This window comes from Geotrypetes seraphini, chromosome 13, assembly GCF_902459505.1.
Source record: "Geotrypetes seraphini chromosome 13, aGeoSer1.1, whole genome shotgun sequence".
In the NCBI taxonomy this organism is placed as follows: domain Eukaryota; kingdom Metazoa; phylum Chordata; class Amphibia; order Gymnophiona; family Dermophiidae; genus Geotrypetes; species Geotrypetes seraphini.
This window is the reverse complement of record NC_047096.1, coordinates 48696531-48717379: the sequence shown is the minus strand read 5'-3', so window position 1 is coordinate 48717379 and position 20849 is coordinate 48696531. Positions and strand designations below refer to the sequence as shown.

The following is a 20849-nucleotide window of genomic DNA, read 5'->3' as shown; positions in this document are numbered from 1 at the left end:
GCTAAACACATATCTGACCCAGAAAATGAGATAGATATACAAGCTCCCCTCACAGAAAACAAGTCTATATCAGGAAGCAGGAAATTCACAGGGGATGGGCATCAGACCATAAAATCTGACTGGTGTCTCTTTCAGTAGCTATAATTTTCAAATTGTACGCAACAAGGATTCCTCTACAACAATCTGTCCAGAATTTTTCATACAAATGCATGTCTCATACTTGGAAAACTATGAAATTGATCTAGAAATGCCTAAAATTAATTGACTGCGTAACCAACATTTAAGCAGACACAACTAAAAAAGTTCTTGAAGGGACTGAAAAAAATTCAAGACTATCTGGGGAGGGGGAAGGGGCTGGAATTGGAAGAGAAACTCCAGAAATCTAGAAAAGTTAAGAAAAGCTGGTAAAATAGTCAGGAAAGCAGAGATGCAAATGGAATAAAAAAAATAGCCAACATGGTAAAACGGGGGACAATACATTTTTTTAGATATGTTAGTGATTGGAGGAAGTGCAAAAGTGGCATTGTGAGACTCAAAGGTGAAGGGGGAAATATGTAAAAGCTGATAAAAATAAGGCTGAATTGCAATGGAGCTGGATGCTGTATATCCGAAGGTACGGAAGAACTTAGGGAAGTTCTGGAAGCTCCGCTGGCTGAACTTTTCAATGCTTTTCTAGAGTTGAGAGTGATAACAGAGGACTGGAGAAGGGAAGATGTGGTCCCTCTTTACAAAGTGGAAGTAATGAAGAGCTGGGAACCACAGCCTGGTAAGTATGACTTTTGTGGTAAGTAAATTAATAGAAATGCTTTTACAACAGAAAATAATGATGTTTTTGGAATCCAATGGGACAAATTCCTGGAGAAAAAGCCCATAGTCTCCTATTGAGACAGACATGGGGGAAGCCACTGCTTGCCCTGGGATCAGTATCATCAAATGTTGCTACTAGTTGGGTTTCTGCCAGGTACTTTTGACCTGGATTGGCCACTGTTGGAAACAGGATACTGGGCTAGTCGCCATTTTGAGCCAATATGGGCCTTTGGCCCCCCCTCCCACTGCATCCCAAGATGCAGTGGGAAAGGGAATCCCTGGTCATTGCAGCATGCAGCCCTGTAGGCAGGAGGAGTAAGCTTCCCTCATGTCATTTACTCTTCCAAAGTTACGGAGGGGGGGGGTGATTGAGGATGTGGGAAGGGGCCCAGGAATGTTGTAGGGATGTGGGGGGGGTGGGAGATGTTGGGGAAGGTACAGGATATCATGGGGTTGTCGATAGGCTCTTTAACGGTGCCATTTTTTTGCTGTTTTAAATGGTGTTTGTTATTTATCCTAGGCACTAGTAGGGCGCTTACCAGCGCCTAAACATAGATGCTGTTTCTAGAATTTCCCCCTGATCAGTAGTACGGAATGTATCTACTCCTTGGGTTTTGGCAAGGTACTAGGGACCTGGATTAGCTACTGTGAGAATGGGCTACTGGGCTTGATGGACCATTGGTTTGACCCAGTAAGGCTATTATTATGTTCTTATCCAATATGGCTACCCTCTTCATCTCTCTGCTTTCCTTTCAATACCATCCCTCAATTTAGGATTGGATTACTTCAAACTGGATGTCAAGCACTGCTTCCAAGGACCCAGACTGGTCACACAAGATGTTACATGTGATGAGTCATTAGTATGATCTATGATGGCCTTTTTTATATTCTTAAATGTCCCAGCATTCAAGTGAAATAAGCATTTTGATAAATGAGAAGACTTCAAATGCCACAACATCCTGCAACAGATTTTGCTATCTCCATATCTCTAAATACCCATAATTTGACCAGCTCCATCTGGCTTTCATCTACACATTATAGCTGAATACATTTGTTAAAATGTGACTAACTCAAAGTTGAAGATTGCTAAAAGCATCTGATAGCTAGAATTTCATCTAGAGAGATTGTTATCTTTGGACTGAGGTCACCAACCAGTGAGCAGAAAGATCTTCCAGGATGCCTCAGGCTAAGAAAAGCAGGTAGAACATGGCCCACCACACCTATATATACTTCATCCTGTTCTCCATGAATATCCCATGCATGTAATGCAGTTTACGTGCAGAGTTCATGAATTATTCTTAAGCAAGCAAGAACAGGTTTGGTTTGATTACAGCATTTCACACTGCAACTCCCACATGGTTTTCTAAATAAATTAAATACGTCTGTGTGTAGCATTTCATTAATAGACTGTACTGCAACAGTAATCAGCAGTATTTAAAGAACCCCCAATTCAAAATGCTGTTTTTACTTACTGTTCTTCCTCTATTGATGGCTGAAGAAAAATATGTTAAAGATGAAGCCACACAGAAAAAAGCCAGACAATAAAAATGCTCTTCAAAGAGACATCAAAAGGGAAATCTAAATCAAGAAAAACCTATCAAATATTATTTTTTATGTATATGAGGAGTTATCAGTGAATGTGTTGCAAACCCGCACCCTCTTACGATGACAAATTGTGAGAACAAGATCTACTTGTCACACATCATTCTGATCCTCATTTCATTTTTAATTTATACTAGCTGATGCCCCGGCGTTGCACGGGTATTTAATTATAGCAATAACACAGTAAATGGATTCAAATAAAGATACTTTATAGTGGTGAATGAAATTATATTTTTACAGCTTTATAAAAAGTACAATATTCAAATTATAATGTGAAATATTTGACAAAATGAATACAATACAACTAACACAAAACTTGATTAGAAACAACATTTTTAGTTTCACCTCCAGGAGCAAGAACATATAAATTCTTGGGTGAAGAGACCCCCAGAACATAGCACCCCAGGTAGTGAGGGATCTGCATACCAAGTTTTGTTCAAATCGGTCAAGCCGTTTTTGATGTACTGTGAGAATGGCAGCTGTTTACATTTTTTGCATTGACATGAATGGCTGAAATCTGATTTTCTGTTTGTAGCTCCGCCCACGTGTGTAGGTGGGCCGCGAGACCCCCAGAACATATCACCCCAGGTAGTGAGGGATCTGCATACCAAGTTTCGTTCAAAGCGGTCAAGCCGTTTTTGAATTACTGAGAGAATGGCAGCTTTTTACTTTTTTTCCATTGACATGAATGGGTGAAATCTGATGTTGTTTGTAGCTCCGCCCACGTGTGCAGGTGGGCCGCGAGACCCCCAGAACATATCACCCCAGGTAGTGAGGGATCTGCATACCAAGGTTCGTTCAAATCGGTCAAGCCGTTTTTGAATTACTGTGAGAATGGCAGCTTTTTACATTTTTTCCATTGACATGAATGGTTGAAATCTGATGTTATGTTTGTAGCTCCGCCCACGTGTGCAGGTGGGCCGCGAGACCCCCAGAACATATCACCCCAGGTAGTGAGGGATCTGCATACCAAGTTTCGTTCAAATCGGTCAAGCCGTTTTTGAATTACTGAGAGAATGGCAGCTTTTTACTTTTTTTCCATTGACATGAATGGGTGAAATCTGATGTTGTTTGTAGCTCCGCCCACGTGTGCAGGTGGGCCGCGAGACCCCCAGAACATATCACCCCAGGTAGTGAGGGATCTGCATACCAAGGTTCGTTCAAATCGGTCAAGCCGTTTTTGAATTACTGTGAGAATGGCAGCTTTTTACTTTTTTTCCATTGACATGAATGGTTGAAATCTGATGTTATGTTTGTAGCTCCGCCCACGTGTGCAGGTGGGCCGCGAGACCCCCAGAACATATCACCCCAGGTAGTGAGGGATCTGCATACCAAGTTTCGTTCAAATCGGTCAAGCCGTTTTTGAAGTACTGTGAGAATGGCAGCTTTTTACTTTTTTTTCCATTGACATGAATGGCTGAAATCTGATTTTCTGTTTGTAGCTCCGCCCACGTGTGTAGGTGGGCCGCGAGACCCCCAGAACATATCACCCCAGGTAGTGAGGGATCTGCATACCAAGTTTCGTTCAAAGCGGTCAAGCCGTTTTTGAATTACTGAGAGAATGGCAGCTTTTTACTTTTTTTCCATTGACATGAATGGGTGAAATCTGATGTTGTTTGTAGCTCCGCCCACGTGTGCAGGTGGGCCGCGAGACCCCCAGAACATATCACCCCAGGTAGTGAGGGATCTGCATACCAAGGTTCGTTCAAATCGGTCAAGCCGTTTTTGAATTACTGTGAGAATGGCAGCTTTTTACTTTTTTTCCATTGACATGAATGGGTGAAATCTGATGTTGTTTGTAGCTCCGCCCACGTGTGCAGGTGGGCCGCGAGACCCCCAGAACATATCACCCCAGGTAGTGAGGGATCTGCATACCAAGTTTCGTTCAAATCGGTCAAGCCGTTTTTGAAGTACTGTGAGAATGGCAGCTTTTTACTTTTTTTCCATTGACATGAATGGGTGAAATCTGATGTTCTGTTTGTAGCTCCGCCCACGTGTGCAGGTGGGCCGAGAGACCCCCAGAACATATCACCCCACGTAGTTGGAATTACTGTGAGAATGGCAGCTTTTTACATTTTTTCCATTGACATGAATGGGTGAAATCTGATTTTCTGTTTGTAGCTCCGCCCACATGTGCAGGTGGGCCGCGAGACCCCCAGAACATATCACCCCAGGTAGTGAGGGATCTGCATACCAAGGTTCGTTCAAATCGGTCAAGCCGTTTTTGAATTAATGTGAGAATGGCAGCTTTTTACATTTTTTCCATTGACATAAATGGGTGAAATCTGATTTTATGTTTGTAGCTCCGCCCACGTGTGCAGGTGGGTCGCGAGTCCCCCAGAACATATCATCCCAGGTAGTGAGGGATCTGCATACCAAGTTTCGTTCAAATCGGTCAAGCCGTTTTTGCGTGATCGCAGCACATACACACATACATACACACATACATACCTCCGATTTTATATATATAGATTATTGCATTGAAAAAATTTGAATAGAATTCCACTCTGCTATCTACTACAAAATAATATTTATTTAATTCATTTTCTATCCCATCATTCCCAAAGAGTTCAGAACGGGTTACAGGTTAACATATATAATATACAGTTAACAGGTTGCAATTTGCTTTAGTCATAGTACAAGTTGGGAGGGAGGGGTTTCGGTACAAGTTTTTATCCTAACATGACACATATACAGTACATAACAATTTACAGGTAGCAATTTGTCATAGTTATAGTAATCGCTAAAACTGTCCAAACTGATTCAATCTGATCACAGTCTAGTAATAAGATCAGCTATGTAGAAATTTATATCACTCTGTTCACTGTCACTGTCAAATGCCATATTGTAATCTGTGAAAAGAGAGATACAAATCAAGAGACTTATCTGCTCAAACTCAGTAAGGCTGGATGTTTCAAAAATACTAAAAAGTGCCATGCCTTCCTGACCAATGTCACCAACTGCCAAGTCACTTTATCCAGTGAGGGACCCTGTTTCAATATCTTCTTCAAGGACTGTGTCGCTTCTAAAAGCTTTTCAATGTCTCTTTTTAAAGTTCCATTAATTTCTCTTTCTTAAACCTCTTAACACTGTTCCCATAGAGGGGCATAATCAAAAGAAACGTTTAAGTCCGATTTGGACGTAGGTGCACTCGACGCCTAAAATCGGCAGCGGTAAAATGTCCATTCTCGAAAGTACATCCAAAATATTTTTTCCCAAAAATCGTCTACTTCTATGTCCAGCCGTTTGATCATCTAGATCACAGTTCTTCAACTGCCGGTCCGCGGACCGATACCGGTCCACAGAAAATTCCTGCCGGTCCACACAGGACCGGCGAGATCAACCTCTCCAATTTCCTGCCGGTCCGCGCAGGACCGACAAGATCGACGACCTGTAGTTCGCGCAGGGCCGGAGAGATAATGGGGAGCCTCGACAGTGTGCTCTCTCCCCTCCCAGCGGCTCTCCTTACTTACAAGCGCAGCGATTCAGGAAGGAACCCTTGGGGCTTTTGCTGAGTCGCAGCCACCTCTGATGATGCAACTTCCACTTTCCTGAGAGGCGGTGCGACCCAACAAAGGACCGGAGGCTGCCTTCCTGAATCGCTGCACTGGCAAGTAAGGAGAGTTGCTGGGAGGGGAGAAAGCCACTGTTAGAGGCTGGGAAGCTGCTGGGCAAGGGGAAAAAGGGACAGCTGCTACTGGGCCTGGAGAGGGATAAGGAGAGATGCTGCTGGGAGGGGAGGAGGGAAAGGGAAGGGAAGAGAGTTACTGCTGGACAGGGGGAGGAGGGAAGGGAGAAGAAAAAAGGAAGGAAACAGCTGGCAGGGAGATTAGAGGAGGGGAAGGGAAGAGACAGGAATGAGATGGGAAGGGAAGGTCAGCAGAGAAATTGAGAGGGACAAAGATGTTAGATCTGGTGTAGAAGAGATAAAAATGAAGAGAGCAGTGAATCTGGAATTAATCATGTAAAAAGGAGAGAGGGGCATAGGCTGGATGGAAAGGGGAGAGGGGCATAGAAAGAAGACAAATACCATATAGAAGGGGGAGAAGTCAGACAGTAGATGGAAGGGGCAGATGCTGGACTGAAGAGACAGAGAAGGCAGATGCTAGAAGGAAGAGAGTGAAAAGAAGATGAAAGCAGAAACCAGAGACAACAAAAGGTAGAAACAAATAATTTTATTTCTATTTTGTGATTAGAATATATCAGATTTGAAATATATATCCTGCTAGAGCTGGTGTTAGACATAACTGGGGACTGCAAAGTCCAGGCAGTGGCTTAGGGCTCTCTCTGACCAGGGGGGCAGTTGCCCTAGTTGCACTCCTCTAACCCTATTCCTGCTATGTGTGACTGCGGTATTCTGTTAGCATGATATTTCTGTGTAGCATTCTGTAATAATTTGGCTTATTCAGTTTTCTTGATAGTAGAGGGGATATATGTGAAGGGGAGGGGAGACAAGGGTTTTGTTGATCCTTGCTCTGTATTATTTGTATTTATAAAATGACAATTGTACAGAATATTGTTTCTTTTTATACTTTAATAAAATGCATTCAGTATAAAATCATAACTGAGGCTTGTGCAGATGGGATCAGATGGTTTGCGAGGACCGAGCTCGCGGAGACGGGGCGGAAAGGGGTTTTTTAAATTTCAGTCCTAGTAGTTTGCCGGTCCACAAAATAATTTTTTTTTCCGCCAGTCCATAGGTGCAAAAAGGTTGAAGAACACTGATCTAGATCACTAGTACATGTATCTTTATACCACATTTTCGTGCAAAAAAATCATCCAAGTCCCAAACGTCTAGATAAAGACCTTTTGGACGTGGGAGGGGCCAGCAAAGTGATGGACTGGCTACCCAGACATGGCAAAACAGCAATGGGGCACCTTACAGGGCACTGCTGTGAACTTCACAAAAAGGGTGCCAAATAAAGATTACATTACATTAGTGATTTCTATTCTGCCATTACCTTGCGATTCAAGGCGGATTACATCCAAACTAAAACAAGAATTACATTTCAACTTTGAAGTAATAGATTAAACGATGAGATAAAAAGATAAAAGATCTCACCAGAACTCCTCTGCAGGTCATGGTGAGCCCCCCAAAACACCCCCAAAACCCACTATACCCATCTACAACAGCAATAGCCCTTATGGCTGCAGGTGGCATCTATATAGCAGTACAGTAGGGTTTTGGGGGGCTTGGTGAGCACACATTTTCCACCATGAATGTAGTGATTAGACTGGCTTATGGGCCTGGGTCCTCCACTCTATGGTTCACTAGCCCCCCTCCCCCACCCCCAGACTACTTAAGCCACCTCTGTGCAGCTCTACTAGGCTTTCCTATGCCTAGTGTTGATGTTCCGGAGGCAGGTATGTACATTTTTATTATGAACTTTGTGGGGGTGTAACAGGGTCAGTGAACACAAGGTATGTGTGTTCACTGATCTCGTTACACCCCCACAAAGTTCAGAATAAAAACGTACATACCTGCCTCTGGAACATCAACACTTGGCATAGGAAAGCCTAGTAGAGATAACTACTGCAGGGAAAGCCTAGTAGAGATAACTACTGCAGGGACAAAGTAATGGTATGTGTGTGGGGAGGATCTGGTCACTGGATAACATTTGGACATTTATACCTGGTTTTAGATCGCCTGAGTCACAACGTATAAGTTCTGTCTAAGCAGCCTCGTCAAACTTTAGATTATCCCTACAGTATGACTAAGTCTAGGTCAGGGTACTAGTATATAACCTAAAACTAATCACCCAGCAGTATATAAATATATAATGAAAAACAGAACTAAATACTGCAAATACCTAGCAGTGCACGGTAGTATTAATAGTCCAGAAAGTTGAAAGGACTATGGCCTCAGAATCGGAGCCCACGCATAACAGTCACAGACTGGAAGTGATCTGCGCGGTGTATTTGCTCCTGCTCCAATCATCGGCCCACACACCTGCAATTTTTTAAAGATTTTTTTCAAGCATTTAAAAAAAATTACCACCCCTATGGGGTTGTATGTAGATAAGTGCAAGCCAGGATATATATATAAAAGACCAAAAAGCAACTTAGCTTTATAATTAATTGTACAGAGAAGAACCGTCACTAGTGTTCATATGCCGACGCGGCCAGCGTTTCGCGGAACTTTACTGATTTAAGTCGTCCGCTGCGTCAGGGCCACCAGGACATTCAGAAAAATCAAGGCTTAAGAACATAAGAACATAAGAACATAAGCAGTGCCTCTGCCGGGTCAGACCACAGGTCCATCCCGCCCAGCAGTCCGCTCCCGCGGCAGCCCAAACAGGTCACGACCTGTCTGTATCACCAGAAGGGGCTCCCTTGCCACCTTGGTTTCTCATTTAAGTCCTGTCTTCCTATCGAGGTCCTAACCCTCCGGTCTTGCACATGCACGACCTGGTTTGGTTTCTATACTCATTACCTGGTTAGCTTTCTATACTTGTGTTACATCCCAGCTCCTCCCTCAGTATCCCACGATCCCTTTATCCTTCAGGAATCCGTCCAATCCCTGTTTGAATCCCTGTACCGTATTCTGCCTGATCACTTCCTCCGGTAGCGCATTCCAAGTGTCCACGACCCTTTGGGTGAAAAAAAACTTCCTTGCGTTTGTTCTGAACCTATCTCCCTTCAGTTTCTCCGAATGCCCCCTCGTACCTGTTGTCCCCTTCAGTCTGAAGAATCTGTCCCTATCCACCCTCTCTATGCCCCTCATGATCTTGAAGGTCTCTATCATATCTCCCCTGAGCCTCCTCTTTTCCAGAGAGAAGAGCCCCAGCCTATCCAACCTCTCGGCTTATGGGCAGTGTTCCAGCCCTTTTACCATTTTCGTTGCTCTCCTTTGGACTCTCTCAAGTACCGCCATGTCCTTCTTGAGGTGCGGCGACCAATACTGAACGCAGTATTCCAGATGTGGACGCACCATCGCTCAATACAATGGCATGATGACTTCCCGTGTTCTGGTTGTTATGCCCTTCTTTATGATGCCAAGCATCCTGTTGGCTTTTTTCGAGGCTGCTGCGCACTGTGCAGATGGCTTCAGTGATGCATCCACCAGCACACCCAAGTCTCTCTCAAGTCTGCTGTCTCCCAACAATACCCCCCCCCAATTTGTAGTTGAACAACGGGTTCTTTTTCCCTATATGCATGACCTTGCATTTGTCCACGTTAAAGCGCATTTGCCATTTGTTTGCCCAGTCTTCTAGCTTGTCCAGGTCTCTTTGTAGATCCTCACACTCCTCCCTGGTCCTAACTCTGCCGCACAGTTTGGTATCGTCTGCAAATTTTATAACCTCGCACTTTGCCTCCTTTTCCAGGTCATTGATAAATATGTTAAAGAGTAATGGCCCCAGCACCGACCCCTGTGGTACACCACTCGTGACTCCCCGCCAGTCAGAATATTGACCCTTTACTCCGACCCTCTGCAGTCTGCCCGACAACCAGTGCTTGATCCATCTGTGCACATCCCCTCCCACCCCGTGGTTCCACAGCTTCTTAAGCAGCCTTTCATGTGGCACCTTGTCGAAAGCCTTTTGAAAATCGAGGTAAATGATGTCTATGGGTTCCCCATTGTCCACCCGACTGCTTATTCCCTCAAAGAAGTACAGAAGGTTCGTTAGGCACGACCTTCCCTTACAGAATCCGTGCTGGCTTGTTCTCAATAGGTCATTTTTCTCGATGTGCTCGCAAATGCCGTCCTTGATCATAGCTTCCACCATCTTCCCTATAATTGAAGTCAGGCTCACCGGCCTGTAGTTCCCGGGGTCACCCCTCGATCCCTTCTTGAAGATAGGTGTGACATTCGCCAATTTCCAGTCCTCTGGTACCTCACCAGTTTTCAAGGATAGGTTGCAAACATGCTGGATTGTGCCCGCTATTTCTTGTCTTAGTTCCTTCAGAACCCTTGGGTGGATCCCGTCCGGGCCCGGTGATTTGCCGCATTTTAGCCTGTCTATCTGTTTGAGGACATCCTCCTTACTTACCTCTATGTGATCCAATTTTTCAGCCTGTTCCCCACTCATGAGCTCCTCTGAGTCCGGTATATTAGATGTGTCTTCACTCGTGAAAACCGATGAGAAGAACGTGTTCAACCTCTCAGCTACCTCTTTATCCTCCTTAATCACTCCCTTCCTATCCCCATCGTCCAACGGCCCCACCTCCTCTCTCGCTGGTCGCTTTCCCTTAACGTAACTGAAGAATGCCTTGAAGTTTTTCGCCTCTCTGGCCAGCCCCTCTTCGTATTTCCCCTTTGCTTTTCTAACCTCCCGGTGGCATTCCTTTTGGCATTTCCTGTGCGTCTGGTGATTTTCCTCCGTTGGGTCCTTTTTCCATCTCCGGAAGGATACCTTTTTGTCCTTTATCGCCCTCTTTACTTCTGTTGACATCCAAACTGGGTCCTTTGATCGCTTGTTCTTGCAGCCTTTCCTGAAACTGGGGACGTACATTCTCTGTGCTTCCTGCAGGGTGTCCCTGAATAGGGTCCAGGCGCTTCCCACAGTCTCCATCCTAAAGATGTTTCTGAGCTTCCTCCCCACCATTTCTCTCATAGCAACATAGTTCCCTTTCTTGAAATTCAGTGCAGTTGTTGCGGTCCTCCTTACTATGGGTGTCTCTCTTTCTAATGTGAATCTGATCGTGTTGTGATCACTATTGCCTAGTGGTCCTCCCACTTCTATCCCTCTAGCAGGCACCCCTAATCCGTTTAGGATGAGGTCAAGAGTAGTACCCCCTCGCGTCGGTTCTTTGACTAGTTGCTCCATGAAGCAGTCCTTCACAGTTTCTACATTATGGCCTAGTAGAATAGCAAGCAGGGTCCTGGAGTAGCCCTAGTGGTCAATTTTTTTTAAATGCTTGAAAAAAATCTTTAAAAAATTGCAGGTGTGTGGGCCGATGATTGGAGCAGGAGCAAATACACCGCGCAGATCACTTCCAGTCTGTGACTGTTATGCGTTGGCTCCGATTCTGAGGCCATAGTCCTTTCAACTTTCTGGACTATTAATACTACCGTGCACTGCTAGGTATTTGCAGTATTTAGTTCTGTTTTTCATTATAAGTCTAGGTCAGCCCACGTCCCTCCCACATCCCACCCCTACCACTCCTCCAAAAACGCCCCTTTCAGTTCTGGACGCACAGCGGGATTCAGAGGCCTAAAACATCTCTGGATACGTCTAAAAACCCATTTTGATTATTAGCACTTGGTCGACCTGTCTTTTAGATTCTCCAAGTGATGATTTGGGCAGGTTTTTAGACTTATTTAACTTACTATTATGAACCCCATAGTTTCTACACATAGAAACAGGCCCAGTTTACAAAGAACACTAATTTGATGATGCCCAGGTCGGGATGTTCACAAATATAGGCACTCAAAATACTTTATGACCCTTTGAAATGTTACTTCTAACAATATCCAAAAGAGATCCCAGAATGGATTCAATATAATTACATTACATTAGAGATTTCTATTCCGCAGTTCAAGGCGGGTTACAAAAGAAATAAAAAAACAGAGGGTTACAATGGAAGAATATTTGTCCTTTCTAGAGAGGTAAAGAGTAGGTTATGTAGTTTCTGTGTGGCGGGAAGAGGGAGGTTTGAAGTTAGGGCTATTTCAGGAATTTCTTGAAGAATGTAGTTTTTATTTCTTTTCTGAACGTCTTGTAGTCTGGCGTCGTTATCAGTAGACTGGAGATTTGGTTATCTAGTTTAGCTACTTGAGTGGCTAGGAGGCCATCATATAGTTTTTTCCATTTTACTTCTTTGATCGAGGGGTGTGTGAATGGGGTGTGTGTTTTTCTATGTCTGATTGAGGTGGTTTGGATGAGGCGGTTGTTCAGGTAGGTTGGGCTGTCTCCGTTTAAGGCTTTAAATAACATACAGTAGAATTTAAATAGTATTCTTTCTTGGATTGGTAGCCAATGTGAGTTGATGTATGCTTCTGTAACATGGTCGTGTTTTCTCAATGAGTAGATGAGTCTCAAAGCTGTATTTTGGATTGTTTGTAGTTGTTTAGTCATTGTAGCAGGGCAGGGGAGGTAGAGGATGTTGCAGTAATCTAGTAGATTTAGGATTAGGGACTGTACTATAAGCTGGAATTGTGTTTTTTTCAAAGAATTTCCTGACTTGTCTTAGGTTTCTCATCACTGCGAAGGATTTCTGTATTGTTTTATTTATTTGTGGTTGCATGGTGCAGCATCGGTCTTTAGTCATTCCTAGTAGTTTTATGGTAGTTTGAATGGGATAGTTGATTGTGTTAATTTCTATATTGGTTATGGTTGGAACTTTGTCGTTTTTGAGGAGGATGAATTTAGTTTTGTCTGTGTTGAGTATCAGTTTGTGATCTTTCATCTAGGTTGCTACTGTTTCTAGTGTTCGGTGTAGTGTGTTTGTCATGGCGGTCTTTGGTTGATCAAAAGGTATGAGAATGGTAATGTCATCTGCATAACTGTAGGTGGTGATGCCTAGATTATCTAGATATGTTCCGAGAGATGCAGTGTATAGGTTGAAGAGAGTAGGGGATAGTGGGGATCCTTTTGGTACGCCACAAGGGTTGGACCAAGGTTCAGATTTTTCTTTATCTGATTTTACTCTATGTTCTGGATTTTAGGAAGTCTTCAAGCCAAGAGTATACTTTATCTGAGATGCCTATTGCATCCAAAATTTGCAGTAGGATGTTATGGTCTACCAGGTCAAATGCTGCAATAAGGTCTAGTTGTATGAGAAACATTTTTTTTTCCTGTGCTGAGGTATTGTCTGGCTGTGTCAATGAGGGAGCCTAGTAATGTCTCTGTGCTGAAGTTGGATCTGAAGCCAGATTGCATGGGGTGAAGTATATTATGGTCATCTAGATAGTTGGTGAGGTGTTTGGCTACTAGTCCTTCTGTCAGTTTGACATATAGAGTTATTGAGGCAATGAGTCTGTAGTTGGATGGTTGGTCTGTTGGTCCTTTTGGATCTTTTTGTATTGTGGTGATAATGATTTCACTGAGGTCAGTTGGGAAAAGGCCGTCAGTGAGCATGGTTTGTATCCATTGCAGAAGTAGAGTACGGAATTTTGTGCTGGAGGTTGTAAGGAGATGTGATGGGCAGTGGTTAAGGTCACAGGATGCGTGGCTGTACTTTTTGTAGAATTTATTGAATTCAGACCATTTTATGTTGGGGAATTGAGACCATGTTCTATCAGCTGCAGTTGATTCTTTATCTGTGGGAAGAATTGTGAGTTCGTTTAGGTGGGATGGGGTACAATTGAGGGTGGCTCTGGCATTTGTAATTTTGTTCTTGAAGTGTTCTGCTAAGAGGGTGGCTGGGGGGGTGGGGTATTGTTAGTGATCATGTAGGGTTTGGTGTCTGTTAGGTCTTTTAATATTTGGAATAGTTTTTTGGTATCTTGGGTTTCTGTGCCTATTAGATTACTGTAATGTGTTTTTCTCTTGTCCTTTAGTAGTATTTTGTATTGTTTGTTAGTTTTTTTCCAGGCGGTTTTCGTGTGATCTAGATTGTTTTTTCTCCATTTTCTTTCTAGTCGTCTGCATTGTCAAGCCATTGATCTGATCTTCTGCTGATTCTAGTTTTGGTTTGTAGTAGGGCTAGTTCATCAAGGATGTTGGTAGTCAGATTGTTCCACTGTGAGATGAAGTCCTTGGGGTCACAGTCTTGGATTGTTTCATCTATTTTTGTCCCTTATGGATACCTGATTGTGTAGGATGAAGTATGTCAAATTTTTCTATGTAAGAATTTAATTTAGTATTTACTAATCCTTCCATAATTTTTACAAAAAATGGAATTGATGCTACTGGCTATAGTTAGATGTTTGTATGTTTACCTTGGTATCTTTTAATAATGAAGTAAGTCAAATTTGTTTCCAATAGTTGGGGAAGGATCCTTTCTGAAGCATTTTGTTTAGCCAATCTAGAAGAATCATTTTAAATGATAACGGTGCATATTGTAAGATATATGTTTGACATTTATCTAAATAACAATAAATATTAGGGCTTCTTTTACTAAGCTGCGGTAGCGTTTTTAGCGCGTGCTGCAGATTAGCGCATGCTAACCCCTGCGCTACGCGAAAAAACTAACGCCTGCTCAATGGAGGTATTAGCGTCTAGCACACGCGGCATTGTAGCACGCACTAAGCGCGCGCTAAAACCGCTAGCGCAGCTTAGTAAAAAGAGCCCTTAATATATTTATCATAAAGTTTAATAAAGTCATCAAATACAGTCCAATAAAGGTCTCTTCAGATTATTTTTTGATCTTTGTCATAGAACACGACTAAGGTCACATAATAGAGGAAACTGATTTTTATATCTTGTAGCTTTTTATTTTTATTTTTTTAATAACATGCTAGTTGTTGAGCTGATGGTGGTTTATCCATGGGAATATTAATTACATTAGTAGTGTTTGTTAGTTCCTTCATTAGTTTGAATAACCTTTTTGTGTCACAGACATCTGTCCCAGTAAGTTTAGAATAATAATCCTTTCTTGTAACATTTATTAACCTTTTGTAGAAGGAAATCTTTTTTTCTCCACAATGTTTTTAGGTCTTCAGTTTGATGGGTTTTTTCCTATCTTTTTTCTGAATTTCCTGCATTCTCTTTTTAAGGCTAATAATTCTGTTGAAAACCACTTAACACTATTATATTGATTTCCCATTTTCTTATTCCTACTTTGAACTGGAGCCATTCTATCTAATATATTTGATGAACTAAAATGCCATTGTTCCATAAAAATAATAGGATTTGCATTAGTATCAAAATTTAACTATTTCCAAATAGCATTGGATCTATTTTTTTCCTGAATTCCTGTACAGTATTTCTTTTTTATTAATCTTGTGGGTAGATCTGCAACAATTTTGGCCACCAAGCCATCACACCAAATCAGGAAACACCAAATCAGGCCACTAATTTAGTATTTTTTATGCAATACTTGCCTGAACCTGCATTTATCAAAGCCACTGTGGCTGAGCATAAATTACTACTAAACATATATTGGTTCAAGTAATAATGCTGAATTAAAATGTGTAAATGGAGTTTGCGTCAACTCTAGAAGTAACAGTATACACTAGTGCTGCCCGATTCACGATTCGAATTGGTTCACCGATTCACTTCGGGTGAATCGATTCAAATTGATTTAAAACAAACAAACAAACAAAAAAAAATTGGCTTCCCGATTCAGACCCTCCCCCCTCAACCCCTAAAGAAAGAACGGCAGCGCTGCTCTTGCTGGCTGGCCGCTGCCGCACCTGCTTTCGAGGGTGAGGAGGGAGGGTCAGTTGGGAAGTGCTGCTATGCTGCTGTCCGGCTTCCCCCCCTGGCTCTGGTTTCCCCTCCTGGCCTCCCCACACCGTTTACCTTATAGGTGCAGCCTGCAGAGAAGATTGCGGTTATAGTGTCTTTGCAAACTGCTTTGAGCTGTTTCCTCCGCTGCGATCCTGCCTCTGATGTCAGAGGAGGGGCGGGACCGCAGCAGAGGAAACAGCTCAAAGCAGTTTGCAAAGACGTTATAACTGCGATCTTCTCTGCAGGATGCACCTATAAGGTAAACGGTGCGGGGAGGCCAGAGGGAACATGGAGATCTTCCCGGGGAGGGGGGGTGCGCAGTCCTTCGGAGTGGGGGATGGGACAGGCCTTCAAGGGGACAGGCCTTGGGGGGGTGCATGCCTTCAAGGGGGGTGCAGGCCTTTTAAGGGAGGAACAGGCCTTCAAAGGGGTGGGGAACACGCCTTCAAGGGGGGGACAGGCCACGGATGGTGGCACAGGCCTTCAGGAGGGACAGGCAGGCCTTCAGGGGGGACAGGCTTTCAAGGGGAGGACAAGCCTTCAAGGGGGGAGAGGTCTTCAAAGGGGGGACAGGCCAGAGATGGTGGCATAAGCCTTCAGGGGGTGACAGGCAGGCCTTCAGGGGGGGACAGGCAGGCCTTCGGGGGGGACAGACCTTAAAGGGGATGGACAAGCCTTCAAGGGGGGGGGACAGGCATTCAGGGATGGGGGGACAGGCCTTCAGGGATGAGGGGGACAGGCTTTCAGGGGTGGGGTGCAGGCCTTCAGAGGGGACAGACCTTCAGGGGAGGAGGGCCTTGGTGTAGAAGTACACGGAGGGAGGGAGACGTGCATATGCTGGACTTTGGGGGGGGGAAGAAATAATGGGTCTAAAAATAGAGGAGAGGGAGATAGATGATGGATAATGGGTTTTAGGGAGGGAAGGAACAGAAAGGGAGAGAAGTTGGACACAAGGGATGGTGTACTGTGGAGGGGAGGATAGAGATACTGGATAGGAGGGTAGTTGGGAAAAGAAAGGGAGAGATGATGGACCCTGGGGTGGTAGAGAAGGAGGGAGAGATGCTGGATGAAAGGGTAGTTAAGAAAAGGTGGATCTGGGGAGGGAGACGAAAAAAAAGAAAGATGCCAGACCTCCGGGGGAGGGAAGGGAAACGAAGGAGAGGACAGAGATGGCAGATGGATGGTTAGCACAGAGAAAGAAGAAAGAAGGAGACCTTGGCAAGCAAGTTATCAGAAGACAACCAGAGCCTGGGACCAACAAGATTTGAATAATGACCAAACAACAAAAGGTAGAAAAACTAATTCCATTTTCTGTTTTGTGATTACAATATGTCAGATTTAAAATGTGTATACTGCCAGAGCTGGTGTTAGACCGCAAACGTGAGCTAGGATTTAACAGAGAGAGGAAAAGTCTTTTTTGTTTGTTTATTTTGTTTACACCACAGCGCCAGTGTGGTTAGGAGAAGGCAAAAGGGGTAAAGAGGCTATAAAATAAACCCACCAGGATGTTTGAAAAAAACACCCAATTGGGCAGGAAAATCGAATCGAATTGAAAAACCAATTCAATAGGCTGAATCGAATCAAAATTTTTTTTCCTGAATCGGGCAGCACTAGTATACACAAATGGCTATTATTCCACATTCTGCACAGGGACATAAAGAACAATTAAAACAGACTTGTTAATCCATAACCAAACATCATATTAGCCAATGCACACAGGACCAGAATTAAGACATAGCAAATGAGACAACTGCACTGATCCACAATTTCACAAGGAACACCAAGCCTGCCTCAAGCTAAAAGCACACAGCCTGCAGGTGGGCTTTGGGGCCCCCTCCCAGGCTTCCACCCTTGGACCCTGATTAACACCAGGCCCTGAATCCAGGAGTAGAAGACTCCATGTACAACGCGCTGTGGGCTAGAGCAGGGGTAGGCAATTCCGGTCCTTGAAAGCTACAGGCAGGTCAGGTTTTCAGGATATCCACAATAAATATGCATGAGATAAATTTGTTTCTCAAGGAGGCAGTGCATGCAAATCCATCTCAAACATAGTCACTGTGGATATCCTGAAAACCTGACCTGCCTGTGGCTCTCAAGGACCAGAACTGCCTACCCCTGGGCTAGAGGAAAGAATCTTAACAAGTCCAGCTTAGAGAAATGCAAGAATATTTGAACTGGACCACTATCTAATGTACCTGGGGCAGTGGAGGATTAAGTGACTTGCCTAGGGTCACAAGGAGCAGTGTGGGATTTGAACCCATAACCTCAGGATGCTGAGGCAGTAGCTAGGGAAAATGCTTGAAGTACATGTATGTAAAGCGCTTTGAGTGTGGTTGTAAAATTACAAAAAGGCAGGTTATAAGTCTTTCACTTTGAACTGGACTTGTGTTGGTTAACGTTTCTTAGGAACATGACAAAATGCCCTATAAGTAATGGAGGTCAGTTGCTGCCTAAATTATAAGAAGGTTTGAAGAACTTTAACAAAAATACAGCTCAGTCTAACTGTCTCTTTTCACAAGAAATGGTTAGGCACCAAGAAGCTTTCAATTATAGGGCAGATATTCAACAGGGATTAGATGGGTAGAAAAGGCTTCTCCTCACTGAAAACCTTGCTGATTGAGAAATCCTTGTATATTCAGCAGCACTAACCACACAGTATGTTAATAATCTCTTTACTGGAGTGTATTCACTTGAAGTAACAGGAGCCCAGTAAAGATATTATTACCATGCTGCTGTTTCCTGTAACTGATATCGAGTTCTTTGTTCTGTCTGCATTTCTAAGTTGGATTTTGCCTCTACTTTTGCCTGTTTGCATTTTGAGAAGTACACTTTTCTGAGAGAGAAAAAAAAAAAAACCCCTCTTTCACCCCAGACAAAAAAGAGATTTCACATGGGGATGTGCTGCTGTTTAATTTTTGAAATAAAACTACATTTCATATTTTGTTTCATTTCATGAGGCTTCCATTAAAAAGGAAAAAAAAATAATTTGGAAGCACTCATGGGTCCCTCCACCCCCCCAACTGTGCTGTGGTCCAAAGGTCTTTTATAAGCAGGGGTGATCCCCCAATGCACCTGCCCTGTCATTGCTAGCTGCCAAAATGTGACGGCCAACTCTAGGTCAGTGTCAACTTCAAAACTAGCAGTAGTGGGGCAGAAGCAGCAGGGGATTACTCCTGCCCACTGGAGACTGCATTTGTAGTGAGACGAGGTTGTTTTAAAAAAATTTGATGGTGGGAAAGGAATTTAATATTATGTTTTCTTCTGTTTTTCTCTCATTTTAAAGAATCAAAATGAAACAAAACACGAAAACCAAAAAAAGTGAAATGGAAAAACACTTGAGTGCACATTTCTAATGTGTTGCTTTCATAATTATGCTGTTTCAAAGCCTCATATAGGATGGTTTTATTTTTCCAGTGCCTATGATTTTTGATTTTTAGTATGGGTGTTTACTTTTTAAAAAAATTTGATTCTGAATAGGATGCCGATGCGTGATTGACACGTGATAAGCGGCCGCCGATATCGGCATCCTATACAGAATCAGGCCCCTGGTGTTTATCTTAAAGGAACTGGTGATTATTGAAGTGTGGACCTCCTTCCTCCCATTCGAACAGACTACCGGACCTCCCCTAACATCCTGCAAACTCCTAGAAAAGACCATAGATTCCCTCAAGGTCTCTGGACTCTCTACCTTCGCCGCCTGGGACTTACTGCAGGGATTTCCTGATGACTGGGACAGGAATAATTCCTATTTGCTCCTTCCCCATTTTGTTTTGAATTCAAATATCCCTGAGGAACTACCATTAGAGTGTCAAGCTATTAAATAAGCACATTTTAGGTAAATTGTAAATCTGAAATTCATCAGCACACAGTAGCTACAAGGACATTGTGTCTTCTTACACTACTAGTCAGATCTTCATTAAACATAAAACACCATTTTTTTTTTTTTTTAAATTCACAGATACCACAAATTAAAGGGCCTTTAATTTTATGCCAACCTTACATTAAAAGAATGCCAATTTAATGTCTATTAGTGTCAGACCCTTGAAATGTTTATATTCCTTACAACTCTGATTTAAAAAATTTGTTAACCATTCTGGCATTTTAAAAACCTTCCTTTTGTACATAGAATGCAAAACCAACACTCCTAAAAAATAAGCTGATGGCCTGACAGTACTGGCTTCTCTGAAGCTGTATCACAAAACTAGTGGTATATGCTCAAACTGGAGGACCTTCACAAAATTGTCACTTGTGGACTTTCATAGTAAGGCTGCACATCTGAGAAGATCCAGGAGTCAATGCAATTGGGTGGTCAAGTATTGCAGGGGCTGATCAGGACAAGAATTGTCCTGCTATTTGGTGACATATATTTTCAAGAACTATTCATTTAGGTATGCATCACGATATCAGAACAAGTTAAGACTATTATCCCAAAAATTAAGAAGTTTTCTTACCTCTAACTTTAATCGCCTATTTCAACCCCATATACACCCTGGCAGTGCTGAATGAGAGAAGAAAAACATAAAAATCTGGAATTAAGATATGCTTGTATACTGTGAAGTGAAATAAATAGCACGACAGGTACAATACGAAAAAAAAAGACGTAAACCATTTCCTCCTACACTTGCCCATGCTGATTGGGTGATGATATCATCTAATGATGACTAAGAACTCAGTTTGTCACATCTGTCACAAGTGGGCTATATATTTTCACCCCATGGTAACCCTCTCTTCTCAATGTATATACAGTTTAATTGAAACATTATGGGGTGCTAGTGGAGTAGTGGAATGCAGGATATTAGGAAAACAGAAAGAATTCACAAGCAAACAGAAAGCAGTACATTTATGTTACTGAATAAATCCAGAGTGGTCCACACAGAATACCATGCGCCAATCTGGGCACCACATCTGAAATAAAAAGACAGTACACCTAGGAGGGCACAGAAAAAAAAGCAACAAAAGTTGGTTAATGGCATTTCTCCTGCTGGTCTATAAAGTCCCGAAGGCAGGCAAGCCTGCCTATTTAGGCCCTGATTCCAAAGTTCCGCCTAAGGCTGAGCGGGACTTAGGCGTCCAAACTAAGTGGTTAATGAGCCACTTAAAGGTCTTAATGAGCAATAATTGGCACATGGACATCCAAAGGATGTGGTTGTCACTTTATAGGCA

At 43.0% G+C, this 20849-nt stretch overlaps 1 protein-coding gene across 5 annotated transcripts in view; it reads right to left on the bottom strand.

Moving 5' to 3' along the window:
• Positions 1 to 20849, bottom strand: part of ARHGAP32 (Rho GTPase activating protein 32) — a 786874-nt gene that overhangs the window by 575877 nt on the left and 190148 nt on the right. For all 5 annotated transcript variants that reach the window (XM_033918046.1, XM_033918043.1, XM_033918048.1 and 2 more), the window contains one exon: positions 20138 to 20184. The gene's annotated coding sequence lies outside the window, so the exon portion shown is untranslated. The remainder of the gene's footprint in view (positions 1 to 20137; positions 20185 to 20849) is intronic.